At 43.1% G+C, this 18,462-nt stretch overlaps 1 protein-coding gene across 2 annotated transcripts in view; it reads right to left on the bottom strand.

The window, feature by feature from the left end:
- LOC140738422 (rasGAP-activating-like protein 1) overlaps positions 1-18,462 on the bottom strand; it is a 271,421-nt gene that overhangs the window by 124,611 nt on the left and 128,348 nt on the right. The gene's annotated exons all lie outside the window — the stretch shown is intronic.

Raw genomic sequence — 18,462 nt, 5'->3', positions numbered from 1 at the left:
CTTGTTTCTTATTCAAATTCAGTTGCCAGTACTGGCAAGTTCAGCATTTGTCACTCAATGACAATTTGCTCCTGATAAGGTGTTGGTGAACCCAGCACCTGACCTGGTATTTATGTGGCTGATTCAGTTACGTTTCTATCTCCAGTAGCCATCCGCTCCTCCCAAGGATGCTCATCATGGGTGTCCCAGTGAGGACAGTGCAACTGAGCATCAAGAGTATATAGTCACTCACTTGTCTTGTTGGAGATCATCATTATCAGGCCCTTTGTAACATGAATAATTGGTGCCACTTCCCAGCCCATGTTTGAATGCTGTCCAAGCCTTGTTGCCTAGTCACAAGCTGCTTCCTGTTTCTAAACAAATAGAAGTTGAGAATTTTGCAGTCATTAGTGAGCACCCCCTCTTCCTCACCCTACAAGTCAATGAAAGTCATTGATAAAGCGGCGACAGATAGTTTGTCCTAAAACACTTCTCCAAGAACAGTGATCTCCTGTGTCAGTCAGGCTGATAGAGCTCCCAACAACCAAAAGTACATTACACCCTTCCTCAGTCCACCAAATGCCTTAGAATCCTTTCTCCCCAGTTTCTTTCCATGCTGGCTGTGTAGCCTCTCAACACAGTTCTGATGGAGGATTTTGACCCAAAGCTTCAACGATTCCTTCCTCCCTCAGATGTTACATCCAACCTCCGGCATTTGCAGTCGCAAGTTAGTATACAGAATGCCATATAGAATCTGAAAAACTGTATCCCTCTTTCCTTCATTCATTCGTTTTGTGCCCTGTCATATGACGGAGGCGATCATGGTCTTACCATGACCATGATTGTTCTTGGCAAATTTTTCTACAGAAGTAGTTTGCTTTTACCTTCTTATGGGCAGTGTTTACAAGACAGTTGCGGGTTGAGTCGGTGGTGAGGAAGGCAAATGCCATGTTAGCATTCATTTCAAGAGGTCTAGCATACAAGAGCAGGGATGTGATGCTGAGGCTTTATAAGGCACTGGTGAGGCCTCACCTTGAGTACTGTGAACAGTTTTGGTCCCCTCATCTTAGAAAAGATGTACTGGCATTGAAGAGGGTGCAGAGGAGGTACACAAAGATGATTCCAGGAATGAAAGGGTTATCATACAAGTAACTTTTGATGGCTCTGGGTCTGTACTCACTGGAATTCAGAAGGATGAGGTAGATCTCATTGAAACCTTTCGAATGTTGAAAGGCCTAGACAGAGTAGATGTGAAAAGGATGTTTCCTATGGTGGGAGAGTCTAGGACAAGTGGGCACAGCTGCAGGATAAAGGGGCATTTCAAAAGAGAGATGCAGAGAAATTTCTTTAGCTAAAGGGTGGTGAACTTGCAAACTTTGTTGCCACACACAGCTGTAGAGGCCAGGTCGTTGAGTGTACTTAAGGCAGAGCTTGATAGATTCTTGACTGGACATGGCATCAAAGGTTATGGGCAGAAGGCCAAGAAATGGGGTTCAGGAGGAGGGAAAAAAAAGGGTCAGCCATATTTGAATGCTGGAGTAGACTTGATGGGCCAGAGGGCCTAATTCTGTTCCCATGTCTTATGGCCTAATTGTCTTACGGACGAATGAAGATCAACACACCATACACCTTTTTAACAACCCTGTCAAGCCGTGCAGTAATTTTGAGGGATCTACTGACGTGAACCTCAAGATCCCTCTGTTGCTCCACGCCACTTAGAACCCAAGCACTAACCCCCACTCCCCCGTCCATTTTGACCTTCCAAAGTGAATTACTTTTCACTTTTCCAAGTTGAACTCCACTTGTCACTTCTCTGCCCAGCTCTGCGTCCAAACAATGTCCCATTGTAATCTAGGACAACCTTCAACATTACCCACAGAACCACCGACCTTCATGTCATCTGCAAACTCCAGGGAGATAACCGCTGTGGCTGTCAACCTGCAGTCCCCTCCCATGGACTTTGCCCCTTGATCGTAATTATCTTGGCATGCTACGACAGCTGTCATGTGCAGAGATAAGGCAGCTTTTACAGCATAATAAAGATGATTGCCACTGAATAATTTTTTGGCATCCTAGTATAGATATATTCTGCTCGATTAGAATGGTTTATGTTGAATTAATTGTGATCATTCCTACCAGCCAGTAATTGCCAAAATGAGAATATAAGAGTCAGATATTCTAATTTTCTATAATAATCCTTAGAGACACTTTACATTCAATTATTATTTAATAATTAGTCTGCATTATTAAAAGAAGGCGAACAAGCAAAAAATAACATTCTTCAGAAGTAATCCACCCGGGGAACGCCTATTTACTATCAGGTACCTATAATTGCTCTCATGTGTTCCGTTGGAGAGAAAGGACTTGTAAACATTTACAGCCAGCAAGGATGTAATGTCAAACGCTGTGCCTGCTCAGATCTCATACTGGACAGAGACGCATCGCAGTATTTCTTTATTGAAACATTAATCTCCGTGCCAGAGGCTCATAACAGTGGAGAGCTGGAGAAGTTATTGTCTGGGAAATCTGCTGGTCACGTATGTCAAGTAAAAGCAAGAAAACACCAAGCAACACAAATATCTGGATTTAGAGACAGGGTTTCTGCTGGCATCATCAATACAAAATCCTTACAGGGCCACGAACTGAATTTCTGCGTGCGTGTGTCTAAGTAAGCAAATCCTCATACAAACAGCAGTTGCTGTCGGTCTTTGGGCATACTGGGAGTAGATTGCAGATATTTTTGTTATTATATAACTTTAAAAGATGGAGTGCATACCAGTTTTCTGAGATACGCACCCCACTAGAAGGTTAAATTTACAGAATACGTGTGAATTTATATTTGCATTGAAAATCATGCCAGCAATCTTGGTTGGTGTAAAATACATCAGCGCTTTTACGAGTGGGCGTATTATAATCATGTTTAATTAACAGAAATATTTTCCACCATCTGCATCATGAATGCCTATTATTGTGGGAGTGAAGGTAGAAGATTGAAACAAGGACAGAATGAGTATGGGGCATATAGATATCAACCAGCATGTTGCGATAGGGACTGAATGCACATATCAAAGGCCCATTCATGGCACATAAAGTTCTTTTCCTAGACATGGAACCTGCCTCCTTACTGAAAGATAACAGAAATACCACGCTACAGAAAATATTTAAAGAAGATTGACTAGAATCCTGCCGAGAAGGAGGGTTTCAGGTATTTACAGTGAGGCTGCTCTCTCCACAACAAAGTTCAAAGTGAATTTATTATCAGAGGACATAGCTGTCACCATATACAACCCTGAGATTCAGTCTCCTGTGGGCATTCACAGTAGAACAATAGAATCAATGAAAAGCCACACACAAGATGGACCAATGTGCAAAACTGTGCAATTACAAAAAGAAAAAAAATCATAAATAAATGAACACTAAATATCGAAGACATGAAGTGGAGAGTCGTTGAAAGTGAGTCTATAGGGTGTGGGAGGCGCTCAGTGCTGGGGTGAGTGAAGCTGAGTGAAGTTATCACTTCTGGTTCAAGAGCCTGATGGTTGAAGGGTTCCTGAGCCTGAACCTGGTGGTGTGATTCCTGAGCTTCCTGTACCTCCTGCCTGATAGCAGGCGCGAGAAGAGAGCAAGCCCTGGGTGGTGGGGTTCTTTGATGTTGGCTGCTGCTTTCCTGTGACAGTGCTCCGTGCAGATGTGCTTAGTGGTGGGGAGGGCTTTATCCATGATGGACTGGTCTGTATTCATTACTTTTGGTAGGCTTTTGCATTGAAGGGCATTGGTGTTTCCATACCAGGCCATGATGAAACCAGTCAGTAAGTCTCCACCACACGTTCACAGAAGTTTGTCAAAGTTTTAAATGACATGCTGAATCTTCACAAACAGTAGAGGTGCTACTGCGCCTTCTTTGTAATGTGTTGGACAAATCCTCCAAAACACTGACACCGAGGAATTTAAAGTTGCAAACCCTCTCCACCTCCGATCCCCAGATGAGGATTGCCTTATGGACCCCTGATTTCATGCTCCTGAAGTTAAGAATAAGCTCTTTGGTCTTGCTGACACTGAGTGAGAGGTTGTGGCACCACTCAGCTAGATCTCCAATGCTGATTCGTCATCAACTTCCACTCAGCCAGTGACAGTGGTGCCGTCAGTAAACTTCAATATGGCTTTGGAGTTGTGCTTAGCTGCACAGTCATAAGTATAAAGTGAGTAGAACAGGGACTAAGCACACAGCCTCGTGGTGATCCTGTGCTGATGGAGATTGCGGAGGAGATGGTGTTGGCAATCCAATCTGACTAGGGTCTGCAAGTGAGGAAATTGAGGATCTAATCCACAAGGGGACATTGAGGCCAAGGCCTTGGAGCTTACTGACTAGTTTCCAGAGGAAGATAGTACTGAATGCCAAGCTGGAGTCAATAAAGGGCATCCTGCTGTATGCATCTTCACTGCCCAGATGCTCCAGGGTTGAGTGACAAGCCAATGAAATAGCATCTGCTGTTGACCTGTGGTGACTGTACGCAAAATAGTGCAGATCCAGGTTGCTCCTCAGACAGGAGTTGATATACTTCACCACAAACCTCTCAAAGCACTTCAACTCAGTGGATGTAAGTGCTACTGGACAGTAGTCATTGAGGCAGGGTACCATGTTAACATACAAGTTTAGAGGCAGAATTAGGAAAGGTATTCAGAAATATGAATATTTCTGGCCCCACTCTGGTTCCCCTCTTACCTCTTCTCTTTTCCTCACCTGCCTACATGTCCTCCGGTAACACTTCTCCTTCCCTTTCTCCCACAGTCCACTCTCCTGTCAGATTCCTTCTTTTTCAGTCTGTTACCTTTTCCACCTTTCATCTCGCAGCTTTTCACTTCATTCCCCCCACCCCCCACCCAAGTGTCGTCCTCCACACCTAGCTTCGCCTATCAATTTCCAACTTAAACGTCCCCTCCCCCACCTTCTCATTCTGCTTCTCCCCCTTTCTTTCCAGTCCTAATGAAAGGTCTCAGCCTGAAACTTCAACTCTTCGTTCCTTTCCTTAGATGTTGCCTGATCTGCTGAGTTCCTTCAGCATTTTGTGCGTGTTACTCTGGATTTCCAGCATCTGCACTATTTCTTGATACAACAATATGAAGGCTATAGATATAGTAGATAATGCAGTGTTTTCTATTGAGCAGCGGATTAGAACAAGAAGAAGTGAGATTTTCTCCTCTGTTTCAGAATTGTGTAGTTTACTGTGGGATTACTTACAGGGAGAAGTCTGATAGATGATGACAATTGATGTATGATCAAAGTTCAAAGTAAATTCTATTATCAAAGTACATGTATGTCACCATATACAACCCTATGAGATTCATTTTCCTGCGGGCATACTCTGCAAATCTATGGAATGCTAACTATAACAGGATCAATGAAAGATCAACCAGAGTGCAGAAGACAACAAACTGTGCAAATGCAAATATAAATAAATAGCAATAAATAATGAGACGTGAGATAATGAGACAAAAAGTCCTTAAAGTGAGATCATTGGTTGTGGGAAGTTAGTGTGGGGGTTATCACCTTTTGTTCAAGAGCCTGATGACTGAGGGGTAGTAACTGTTCTTGAACCTGGTGGTGCGAGTCCTGCTCAGATCGTTATGTTGTACGTACTGGCACTTCGGTGGAAAATGCACTTGCTAGTGACTCATCCAGCTTTAAAACTACAGTCGCCTATGAGGTTATCATAAAGTAATCTTACATCAGTTAAAATAAGAAAGTGACACCATAGAGTTTCACTCTGCTCTCTAGTCACTTTGAATTTGCTTGTCGCCAACATTTTTCATTACACTTTTCAAATGTGGGTGTCATTGGCAAATGAAGTATTCATTTTTCATCCTTCTGTTCCCATGGGCCTGATGTCCTTGCTCTTAGTTGAAGAAGCTATGAGTTTGGGAGGAGCTGTCAAGATTCAAACACACACAAGATGCTGGAGGAACTCAGGAGGCCAAGCAGCATCCATGGATGTTTCAGGCCGAGACCCTTCATCAGGACCCGGCCACTGTAAGCCTGGATCCAGCGGAGGATAAAGTATCAGACAGGTCCTTTGCAAGCGGTGGAGAGAGAATCCTGGAGTTGTGGCTGTGACTGGGATAGGGACACCAGGTACCTCCTCACGGGGGAGAGTGTGGCGCACAGAATGCGGCTGGAGAAGCCGCGGGAGAGCAGTCAATTGAGCATGAGTGCCTGTTGCCCTGAAAGGGTCCTAATCGAGAAGCTTGAAAATGGAAGGACATTTATTATCGAAGTGTGTATGCTATATACAACCCTGAGATTCATCCTTCTTCAGAAGGCCATGAAACAAAGGAACACCATGGAACCCACTCGAAGAAAACATCAAACACCCAACACGCAAAGAAAGAACAAATCGTGCAAATGGCAAAGAAACAAGCAATAAACACAGACTATAAAACATCAAACTACGAAGTCATTGAAACAGTCTAGGAATGTCCTATTTAGTTCAGTTCAGTTCAATTTAGCACTGTGTCGTTCATTGACTGCAGGCTGCAGAGCCAGTCTGCCCTGATCAAAATTGCACAAAATAGTAACCGGAAATACATCATAACATGAACTACAGCAATCCCCAAACTTCACCGATCAAACTTTGCTCAAGAGCCAAGACCCTGGCAGCAATCAGCGAGAAGGAGAGAGAGAGATTGCTCAAATGCAGGCAGGCAGCACTAAATACCCGTTCGCCTTCCGCTTTCGCCCTCGCTCGATGCTTTAATCAGCGAGATTGGTGAGAAACGGAGTTGATCGTGGCCTTGCACCCCGGCTCCAGGCTTCTTGGCCTCCAGGCTGCACACTCCACTCGAGACCTCACCAGACTCCCTCGAAGAAAGCAAAGTGCCAGATCTCTCAATCGGCCTGAAAACACGCCATCAAAATGTAAATCGCGGGTTCTAATAGTAGCAGAATCATACTTGAAAGAAGAAGTGCCTGAAGAACATTGTCACCTTTGGTCACATTGTTTCCTGGTGCTATCTTCTTCAGTGCTGGGTAAGAGAAGGCTAGAAGAATAAATGTGGTTTTTTTTTTCCAAGTCAAAAGCAGGGTTGGATGGGCCTATTCCACACTGTATCCCTTCCTGTTTCTGACTGCAACAATCAACAACAGTGCAAAGTGAGAGATATCTGGATATTTTTTGCAAACTTGGAGAGCTTGGATACATACAGTGTTGATTGTCCACTGTATCCAACCGTGACAGGAGACCTGTGCGGTGTGTCAGTAATGGGTAGAAGTCAGGAACAAAAAGGGAGCAGTTACTGTATTGGGAGTATTCTATAGGCCCCCTGGTAGCAGCAGGGATACCGAGGAGCAGATTGGGAGGCAGATTTTGAAAAGGTGCAAAAATAACAGGGTTGTTATCATGGGTGACTTTAACTTCCCTAATATTGATTGGCACTTGACTAATTCCAAGGGTTTAGATGGGGCAGAGTTTGTCAAGTACATCCAGGACAGATTCCTGTCACAGTATGTTGACAGGCCGACTAGGGGGAATGCCATACTAGATCTAGTATTAGGTAACAAACCTGGTCAGGTCCCAGATCTCTCAGTGGGTGAGCATCTGGGGGACAGTGACCACTGCTCCCTGGTCTTTAACATTATCATGGAAAAGGACAGAATCAGAGAGGACAGGAAAATTTTTAATTGGGGAAGGGCAAATTATGAGGCTATAAGGCTAAAACTTGCAGGTATGAATTGGGATGATGTTTTTGCAGGGAAATGTACTATGGACATGTGGTCGATGTTTAGGGATCTCTTGCAGGATGTTAGGGATAAAGCTAATATCAAAGGATTACAGGAGTGAACGTAGGACCGATTAGAGATAAAGGTGGGAAGATGTGCCTGGAGGCTGTGGGAGTGAACGAGGTCCTCAATGAATACTTCTCTTCGGTATTCACCAATGAGAGGGAACTTGATGATGGTGAGGACAATATGAGTGAGGTTGATGTTCTGGAGAATGTTGATATTAAGGGAGAAGAGGTGTTGGAGTTGTTAAAATACATTAGGATGGATAAGTCCCCGGGGCCTAACGGAATACTCCCCAGGCTGCTCCACGAGGTGAGAAAAGAGATTGCTGAGCCTCTGGCTAGGATCTTTATGTCCTTGTTGTCCACGGGAATGGTACCAGAGGATTGGAGGGAGGTGAATGTTGTCCCCTTGTTCAAAAAAGGTAGTAGGGATAGTCTGGGTAATTATAGACCAGTGAGCCTTACGTCTGTGGTGGGAAAGCTGTTGGAAAAGATTCTTAGAGATAGGATCTATGGGCATTTAGAGAATCGTGGTCTGATCAGGGACAGTCAGCATGGCTTTGTGAAGGGCAGATCATGTCTAACAAGCCTGTTAGAGTTCTCTGAGGAGGTGACCAGGCATATAGATGAGGGTAGTGCAGTGGATGTGATCTATATGGATTTTTGTAAGGCATTTCACAAGGTACCACACAGTAGGCTTATTCAGAAAGTCAGAAGGCATGGGATACAGGGAAGTTTGGCCAGGTGGATTCAGAATTGGCTTGCCTGCAGAAAGCAGAGGGTCATGGTGGAGGGAGTACACTCGGTTTGGAGGGTTGTGACTAGTGGTGTCCCACAAGGATTGGTTCTGGGACCTCTACTTTTTGTGATATTTATTAACGACCTGGATGTGGGGGTAGAAGGGTGGGTTGGCAAGTTTGCAGACGACACAAAGGTTTGTGGTGCTGTGGATAGTGTTGAGGATTGTCGAAGATTGCAGAGAGACATTGATAGGATGCAGAATTGGGCTGAGAAGTGGCAGATGGAGTTCAATCTGGAAAAGTGTGAGGTGGTACATTTTGGAAGGACAAACTCCAAGGCAGAGTACAAAGTAAATGGCAGGATACTTGGTAGTGTGGAGGAGCAGAGGGATCTGGGGGTACATGTCCACAGATCCTGAAAGTTGCCTCACAGGTAGATAGGGTAGTTAAGAAAACTTATGGAGTGTTAGCTTTCATAAGTCGAGGGATATAGTTTAAGAGACGCGGGGTAATGATGCAGCTCTATAAAACTCTGGTTAGGCCACACTTGGAGTACTGTGTCCAGTTCTGGTTGCCTCACTATTGGAAGAATGTGGAAGCATTGGAAAGGGTACAGAGGAGGTTTACCAGTATGCAGCCTGGTTTAGACAGTATGCATTATGATCAGAGATTAAGGGAGCTAGGGCTTTGCTGTTTGGAGAGAAGGAGGATGAGAGGAGCCATGATAGAGGTATACAAGATATTAAGAGGAATAGATAGAGTGGACAGCCGGCACCTCTTCCCCAGGGCACCACTACTCAATACAAGAGGACATGGCTTCAAGGTAAGGGGTGGAAAGTTCAAGGGGGATATTAGAGGAAGGTTTTTCACTCAGAGAGTGGTTGATGCGTGGAATGCACTGCCTGAGGCAGTGGTGGAGACAGATACTCCAGTGAAATTTAAGAGAATACTAGACAGGTATATGGAGGAATTTAAGTTGGAGGGTTATATGTGTGTGTGTGGGGGGGTCAGGGTTCAAGGGTTGGCACAACATTGTGGGCCGAATGGCCTGTACTGTGCTGTATTGTTCTTTGTTAAACCAAAGATACTGAGAAAAAAATTCAGTGGAGGATTTCCTGATTTCCCAGGATACTGTTGGCAGAAACCACTATTACTGATCATTTCAAACAACCAACCCGTGGGTTCAGCACTCCCACGTACAGGGGGGGGGGGGGATTTTCCCAGGTCTGCTCCAGAGGTATTTGGTCACCTGAGTAAAAGCAAGATGAGTTAATTGGGCGTTAGGTGGATTCCTTCACGACTCTTTCTGCAACCCACGTGCCCAGGTACAAAGGCAGGAAAATCCCCCAGGGTTTCACACCCTCCAGCACTGTTTAGCTTTTCTCATTTAGGATTTCTTTTCTGCTTTTACCCTCCCCCCCCACCTTCACTTGATTCTCTGCTACATTCTGCCAAGACTCCACCTTTAGAGAAACTAACTGCCTGTTTACTTAAAGCCAAATACCATCCACCAAGGCAGACCTGACCTAACAATCAGATTCACACACCCCACAATTAATGGTAAGGCTCCACGGCGTAAAAAAGGTCAGGAAATCCTGATTTAACGTAGCATTAATCTCTGTGGTTTATATTCATCTCATAAACAGGAAAACCATGCTGATTCTATGTTGTTGAATTCAAGAATAGGCAGTTCTGAATTAAATTACCCTAACAGTTAATGGGTTAAACTAGATAGAACAATTGATTGTAATGTACAGTATCAAAATGGTTGTTGTGATGTGTCTAGTGTGGTAGTGCTTGTCACTCTCACTTTCAGCTTCTTCCCCGCTGACTAGCAGTCTCGCAAATAGGAGAGCTGAATGTGCCAGTCTCTCCCTGCCAGTACATAGCCTCTCCAACAGCAAGCCTCATGTAGTGCCTCCTCACTGGCAACACACAGAAACTGAACTCCTTGCGGACTCAGGCTGAACCTCAGAGGACAGGGAGGAGGTCTGGCCCCTGCACACTTAGCACGTAGGCCCACCGGTGTGTGGACACGCCCTGGTGCTCATGAACCAGATCCCCAGCTACGGGTAAATAACCCCACTGCCTTGGGGGCAGCCTCGGGAGAGACGAAGGCTACGGGAGTAAACCCAGACAGCAAATCCAGAGTGGAGACCCTAAGCTGGCTGGACGTCATTGAACATCCTTCCGGCAGCTCCTACAGCCAAGCTGGTGACAAACATATTGCTTCATAAGCTTTCCATTGGACTCCACCGGTGAGGCCGAGAGGGGTATCTTGATGACTGGGCATCTCAAGATCTCCATACCTTCCACCTAGGCTTGTGATGATGGTCATCATTACCCATTGTGCTTCCAGACAGATGGATGCCAATCAACCAATGTGCTGTTGAACCATCCCTACCTTTAATGTAAACAATAATCCAATTTCACTGACCTAGTTATCATTCACTGCCAGTCATACTACTGAGCAATTATAAACCTAGCCAGGTCACCATATCATGAGCGACTTAAATGAGCTTAACGTAGAGTATACGTATTGCCTGTGATTACATTGCACCTTTGAAAGCCTCCAAGAGGTGTGGTGCACTGGGTACACTTTCATCTTATCAAACTGATATAGCTCCATTATAATCTATTTGTACATTTTGTAAATGCAGTTTCCTATGTTGACATTTCAGGTTTCAGAAAGAATCAAGTTTATCATCAGGTTTGTTAGCTTAGCAGCAGCAGTACAATGCAATACGTGATAATATAGAAAGAAAATAAATAGAAATAAGTAAATCAATTTCAGAGGCATATATAATAAATAATTTTAAAATAGTGCAAAAACAGAAGTGATATATACTTTTTTTAAAAAGTAAGTTAGTGTTTATGGGTTCACGTCCATTCAGGAATCATATGGCAGAGGGGAAGAAGCTGGTTCTGAATCATTGAGTGTGTGCCTTCAGGCTTTTGTACCTCCTTCCTGATGCTAGCTATGAGAAGAGGTCATGTCCTGGGTGATAGGGGTCCTTAATATTTATTGTCACCTTTCTGAGCCATTGCTGCTTGAAGAGGTCTTAGATACTATGGAGGCTTGTAGCCATGATGGAGCTGATTAATTTTACAACTTTATGTAGCTTCTTTTGGTCCTGTGCAGTAGCCCACCTCCCCCCATAGCAGACAGTGGTGCAGCCTGTCAGAATGCTCTCCACGATTCATCTGTAGAAGTTTTCAAGTTTTTCAGGTGACAAACCAAATTTCTTCAAACTGTTAATGAAATATAGCTAGCATCTTGCCTTCTTTATAGCTGCATTAATACGGTGGGACCACGTTAGACCCAGGTTAGGCAGGTGTGTAAAAAGGGCTCGAAGGATCATTGGAGACCCGAGTCACCCCAAGCACAATCTGTTTTAGCTGTTACCATCCAGTAAATGGTACCACAGCATAAAAGCCAGGACCAACAGGCTCTGGGACAGCTTCTTCCACCAGGCCATCAGACTGATTAACTCATGCAAATACAACAGTATTTCTATGTTATATTGACTAACCTATTGTACATACTATATGTTATAAATTACTATAAATTGCACATTGCACATTTAGACGGAGACATAATGTAAAGATTTTACTTCTTGTGTATATGAAGGATGCAAGTAATAAAGTAAATTCAGTTTGGAGATCTTGATAGCCAGGAACTTGAAATTGCTCACTCTCTCCACTTCTGATCCCTCTGTGAGGATTGGTTTGTGTTCCCTCATCTTACCCTTCCTGAAGTCCACAATCAGCTCTTTCACCTTAATTACATTGAGTGTAGGGTCGCGATCAATGCCACACCCATTTCTAAGTACATTTTCTAAGGTCACAGTTGACTCTAAAATCGGGGTTGTGGATTTCCTCTTCACTGCAGAAAAAACCACAACTCCTCCCACACGCTCTTGGTATGAACATTTATGGCTGTAATTCTGGCTCCCAGTCAAACATTAACCAAAATATTTTTACCTTCGTGAGCACCTCCTGCATTCCTGATTTCCTGGTTTGTACAAGGACCATTGGTCTGGGTGCTACATCAATCAGTGATATACACACTTATTAAAAAAACTGAATCTTTGAAGTTCCACTGGAGCCCACTCCTTTAATATAACAGAACAATTGGCAGAGCAATTCTGTAATGGATTTAATTCTGAACTGCTTCATTTGATTTACAACACCTTATTGTATACCTTTTTGGCTTAAAAGAACCTCTTGTATGCAAACAAACAACTGGTTTAATCCTCAGGTGATTAACTTGAGAAGCTTAGAGGAAATGGCTGCACCCTTAAAAGACTAAATCAGTCAAAGTTTAACCAATGTAAATTAATAAAATAAAAGAACAAAGACTGACAGAAATACAGTATTCAACTAAAATTCAGCTGTCCATTTTAGCCTCTTGTACTTTGACAACTTTTACTCATATAGAAATCATTTCAAAGCCACGCTTTCTATGTTTGAGATTTCAAACCTCTAATTATGTTGTTCAATGATTAGCACACAAAGCTATTTGGAATTCCCTTGAAAAAGGCAGTAAAAAACAGAATGCTGCCATGAGGCTGAGAAATCCCCGCTGATGTTTACTACCAACACAGAGGAATCTGGAACTGAGCCACTGTTGTTAGACTTTAAATAGGAAATCTATTGAAACCTATTCAACCCTCACCCAAGCAAAGAAGATGAGTCAGCTCGGTCGTACACCAGCCAGGCTGAAAGTCAAGTAATCAATCCATATTCGATCTCCAGGCTTCCTTAACTTCTCTCCTCTCCACTTTATTTTGGTGAACATCAAACTTTAACATACCCTGTCCCCCAAAACAGCCCAACAGTCTGTGATGAATGTCACAAAGGGTTAATCAACATCTACAAACTGGGTTAGCAAATCTGCTAGGTATAATTTTCATAAATAGGTTGATGATTTCTAAAATGCTTTGCATACAGAGTTCTCCAATCTGTATTATACTCAATTATAAAAAAGCGCATTGTAATGCCACTGTAGTAAGCAAAGCCTCTTTTTAAATCCAAACTCTTGTCAAAACCATATTTGGATTTAATTATGAACTGTTTCATTTAATTTGGAACAAATATTACTGCTGCTAATTAGTTTATTCAGCATCTTTTCTTGTTGAAATGAATGAACATCTGCTACACAAACCAGTAATCATTCAACAAGTTCAATTAGGTGAGGACTTGAAATTATAAACGGTAAAATCTGCAGAGCATTTAATTCTCACTACAATCCTACAACCTATTTCAAAGTTCAAAGAAAATTTTATTATATAAGTACATATATGTCACCATATACAACCCTGAGATTTATTTTCTTGTGGGCATACTCAACAAATTTATAGAATAATTGCCATAACAGAATCAATGGAAGACCGCCCAACTTTGGCGTTCAACCAGAGTGCAGAAGACAACGAACTGTGCAAATGCAAAAAGAACAATAATAATAAATAAATCAACAATAAATATTGGGAACATGGGAGCTTGAAAGTGAGTCCATTCGTAGTGGGAACATTTCAATGATGGGTCAAGTGAAGTTGAGTGATGTACAAGGTACATTTATTATCGAAGTATTTATGTGGTATACAACTCTGAGATTCACCTTCTCCAGATATCCACGAAACAAAGAAAACCATGGAAGCTGTTCAAAGAAAGACAACAACCCTCCCGCACACCAAAAAACAACTCACACAAACAGCAACAAGAACATCAAGCCCCTCACGTGCAAATGGCGACAAAAACATCAAACCTCGCCCCACATGCAAAAAACAAATTGTGCAATCGGAGACAAGAAAGAACGGGCAAAAACACAGAACTGAAGGAATCCTAGTGAACCACAGTCTAATCCACAAAGCACGGACCCAGAACTGTAGTATCATCCTCCAACAACATTTGTGTAAGACGACGGGAAGAAGAGACAGGCCATTCACCAGCATTGAGTTGGGTGACAACAACACCCTGCAAGCTCAATTCCATCCAGGACGAAAAGCCTATTTTATTTTAATTTCCATCCACTACCTTAAACATTGATTCCCACCACCACTGAATGCAATTCATCTCATCAGAGGCTGCGTTTAGAATAAGTATCTGGGATTGTATTCGTTAGTCTGATAGCAAGATATGGATTGGAAAAAAATGCCGCTAAAAGCTCATGGTGTATTGCGCTACAGGAGGCTTACACTATTTAGAACTTGGCTGGCATACACCCCATGGCATTGTTCATCGTCAGAGATCATACCAAAGTACACCAATCAATAATTTTTCCAGTGTGGAAGGAAAAATGGAAGAACAGATTATTATTTAAATGGTAAAAGATTGCAGCATGCTGCTGTGCAGAGGGCCGTGCTTGTGCATGAATCGCAAAAAGTTTGCTTGCGGGCTATTAAGAAGACAGAGGGAATGTTGGCCTTCATTGCTAGAGGGATTGAGTTTAAGAGCAGGGAGGTTATGCTGCAGCTGTAGGAGGTACTGGTGAAGCCGCACCCGAGTATTGCGTGCAGTTCTGGTCTCCTTACTTAAAGAAAGATATACTGGCTTTGGAGGCAGTGCAGAGGAGGCCCACCAGGGTGATTCCAGAGATGAGGAGGTTAGACAATGAGGAGAGATTGAGTCGCCTGGGACTGTACTCGTTGGAATTCAGAAAGATGAGAGGTGATCTTATAGAAACATATAAAATTATGAAAACGTTTGATAATATAGAGGCCAGGAAAGTAGTTTCCACTGGTAGGTGAGACTAGAACTAGGGGACATAGACTCAAGATGGGTAAGAGTAAATTTAGGACGGATATGAGGAGGAACGGCTTTTCCCAGAGAGTGGTGAATGTGGAATTCTCTGCCCAATGAAGCAGTGGAGGCTACCTCAGTAAATATATTTAAGACAAGGTTGGGTAGATTTTTGCATAGTAGGGGAATTAGAGGTTATGGGGAAAAGGCAGGTGGGTGGAGATGAGTCCATGGTCAGATCAGTCAGGATCTTATTGAATGGCTCGATGGGCCAGATGGCCTACTCCTGCTCCTATTTCTTATGTTCTCATATGTCTGAATCGCACAACAATTATGCAATATAGACAAGGCATTTAATATATTCACAGTGAAATACAGAATGTTGTAACATGTAGAAAGAACAGGTCTTGAAAATCTGTAAAAGTGAGGTGAAAAAAGAAGGAAATACATTTTTTATATCCTTATTTATGATCATTAGTATGATTTCCAACCAGCTGTAATGAAAGGCACAAAATGCTGGCGGAACTCAGCAGGCCAGGCAGCATCTATGGAAAAGAGTGAACAGTCGACATTTTGGGCTGAGACCCTTCACCAGGCTCCCAATGAAGGGTCCTGGCCCAAAACATTGACGGTTTATTCATTTCCCTAGGTGCTGCCTGACCTGCTGGGTTCCTCCAGCATTTTGTGTGTGCTGCTTTGGATTTCCAGCATCTGCTTATTTTCTTGTGCTTGCAACTCTAATAACTGTTTGTTCCTATGCAAATGAGACATTTAATTGAATACCTGGATCTCAAGTGAGAAATTGTGAGAAACGCTAAGCTGCAGGGGGTTCGGGGGTCTTAGAAAAAAGTGACAGCAAGTAATTATGAAAACTATCAGAGTGTAACTGTTCGTTCCATTACACAAACAGCCTCTCCTCCATTGACTCTACACTTCCCACTACCTAAAGAACGCAGCTAACATAACTGAAGAACCCACGCACCTTGGTCAATCCCTCTCCTCCCCTCTCCTGTTAGACATAGATACAAAAGTCTGAAAGGTCCAATCAGACAAGAACAGCTTCTATCCCACCATTGCGAGAGTTTTGAATGGACTTCTCATATGTTAAACAGTGAACTCTTGATCTCCCAGTCTACCTATCTGTGACCTTTGTTTGCTATTTCAGGAAAAGGTCTTGTATTTTGTCTTGTTATTTGAGGAAGGTGTTCACATGTTGGAAGCAGGTCAGACAATGTTTACTCAACCAACACCTAAACCAAGCAGGTTGTCTTATGTGGATAGATGGAGCAGGGTAGGCTTGTTTCTACTGGTATTTAGCAGACTAATTAAAATGGATAAGAGTTAGGCTCAGACACTATTATAACTGTTCAACAGTTCCCTAGTATGGTAAGATGGACTCTTGATCTCATAGTCCACCTTGTTTTGACCTAGCACCTTACAGTCTATCTGCACTGCACCTTCCCTGTAGCTGTTACACTTTATTCTGTTATTATTTCACCTTATATCATCTCAATGCACCGTGCAATAATTGATTTGTACGAATGGCATGCAAGGCAAGCTTCTTACTCTACCTCAGCATCTGGTGCAGTAATAAATCAATTCCAAAACCTGCCAGGGTGGATGTGAGGGGGATGTTTCCTCCTACAGGAGAGCTAGATTATAGGTCACAGTTTAAAAGCGGGGGGGGGGGGGTTTACCTCTTTAAACTAAAACGAGGAAAAGTTCTCTCTCTCAGAGAAACATAAGCATTTGAAGCTCTCTTCCACTCCACAAAGTCTTTTGCCCTTATCTAAAAGGACATACAGTAACATTGGAAGCAGTCCAAACAAGATTCCATCAGGCTGATGAAAATCAAACTAAAATGTAGATGTCTTAAATATAATTCATCAGGTCAGTCTGAATTTGTGGAACGAGAAACAATATTAACGTTTCAGGTCTGAGGCCTATTGTCAGAACTGAAAAGGATTATACTGTATATGACAAACAATAGATCACTGAAGAACACTAGTCACAGACCTCCATCCAGAATAAATCCCCTCTATTTTCTATGGGCAAACCAGTTTTTGGATCCAATTAACCAAGTCACCGTGAATCCCCAAAGTCCTAATTTTCTGTGTGAGTCTACCGTATGGGACCTTGTCAAATGCATGGGATGTTGTCAAATCCACGTATACATAATCCAGTGCTCTACCGTCACCAATCATCTTCATCACCCCCTTGAAAAACTCAGTCGAATAAATCAGATATGACCTGCACCACACAAAGACATGCTGCTGGTTCCTAATTAGACCATACTTTGTTAAATGCTCTTAAATCCTATCCTCTCCGTTAGTTCCCTGACTTATCCATCTATAATTTTCAGGATTTTTAATTCTTAAACAAAACAACACTAGCTACCACCAGTCCAGCAGCATCGTACCTATGACTAGCGAAGATACAATGATCTTCACAAGGCCTCAACATTCTCATCTCTCACCTTGCTCAGTAACCTGGGGTATATCCCAAAAGGCCCCAGGGACTTATCCACCTTAGGGTTTTCAAGAGACATAATGCTACCTCTTCCCTAACCTCAAAATTCCTTGGCATCCTAGCATGCTCCATTCTGAAGGGGGATAGGGAGAGAAAACACCAGAGAGATATTACATGGTGATCAATAAACCAATTGTTTGGAATCCAATGACCTTGCCTGGTGTCTCAGGGCTGGATGTGTCTGCATCCCCGCCACCCCCCCACCCCGACTCTCCTTCTCTGCCACCTGTCCCACACCCCTCCCATGGTACTCCACCCTCACCATTTCCAACATCCTTTGCTCCCGCCAGATTTACAAACTTGCTCTCTGCTCCACATTGACAAATACAGTACTGAGCACAAGTATTAGGCAGCCTAGCTATATATATGTGCCTAAGACTTTTGCACAGTACTGTAGGTTGATTTTTTTTGGGCCATAATTTGAATAAGGAATTCTGATCATCATACTGAAGGAAACACGGGATTGCACTGGATGGGTGCAGAGGAGATTCATCTGGATGTTGCCTGGGATGAAGTATTTCAGTTAGCAGGAGAGATTAAGATTGTTTTCCCGGTGCAAGATAACTTGTGGAAGTATTTATAAGTTGACTGTGACATTGTGGTGAACTACATATACCTGTCTGGACACGCCCCCCTGCTGACTGCTCCTGTGGCTCCTCCCACAGACCCCGGTATAAAGGCGATTGGAGGCACT

This window comes from Hemitrygon akajei, chromosome 14 (genome assembly GCF_048418815.1).
Source record: "Hemitrygon akajei chromosome 14, sHemAka1.3, whole genome shotgun sequence".
NCBI classification, from domain to species: domain Eukaryota; kingdom Metazoa; phylum Chordata; class Chondrichthyes; order Myliobatiformes; family Dasyatidae; genus Hemitrygon; species Hemitrygon akajei.
The sequence above is the reverse complement of the archived record's forward strand: the minus strand, read 5'-3'. Positions and strand labels throughout refer to the sequence as shown.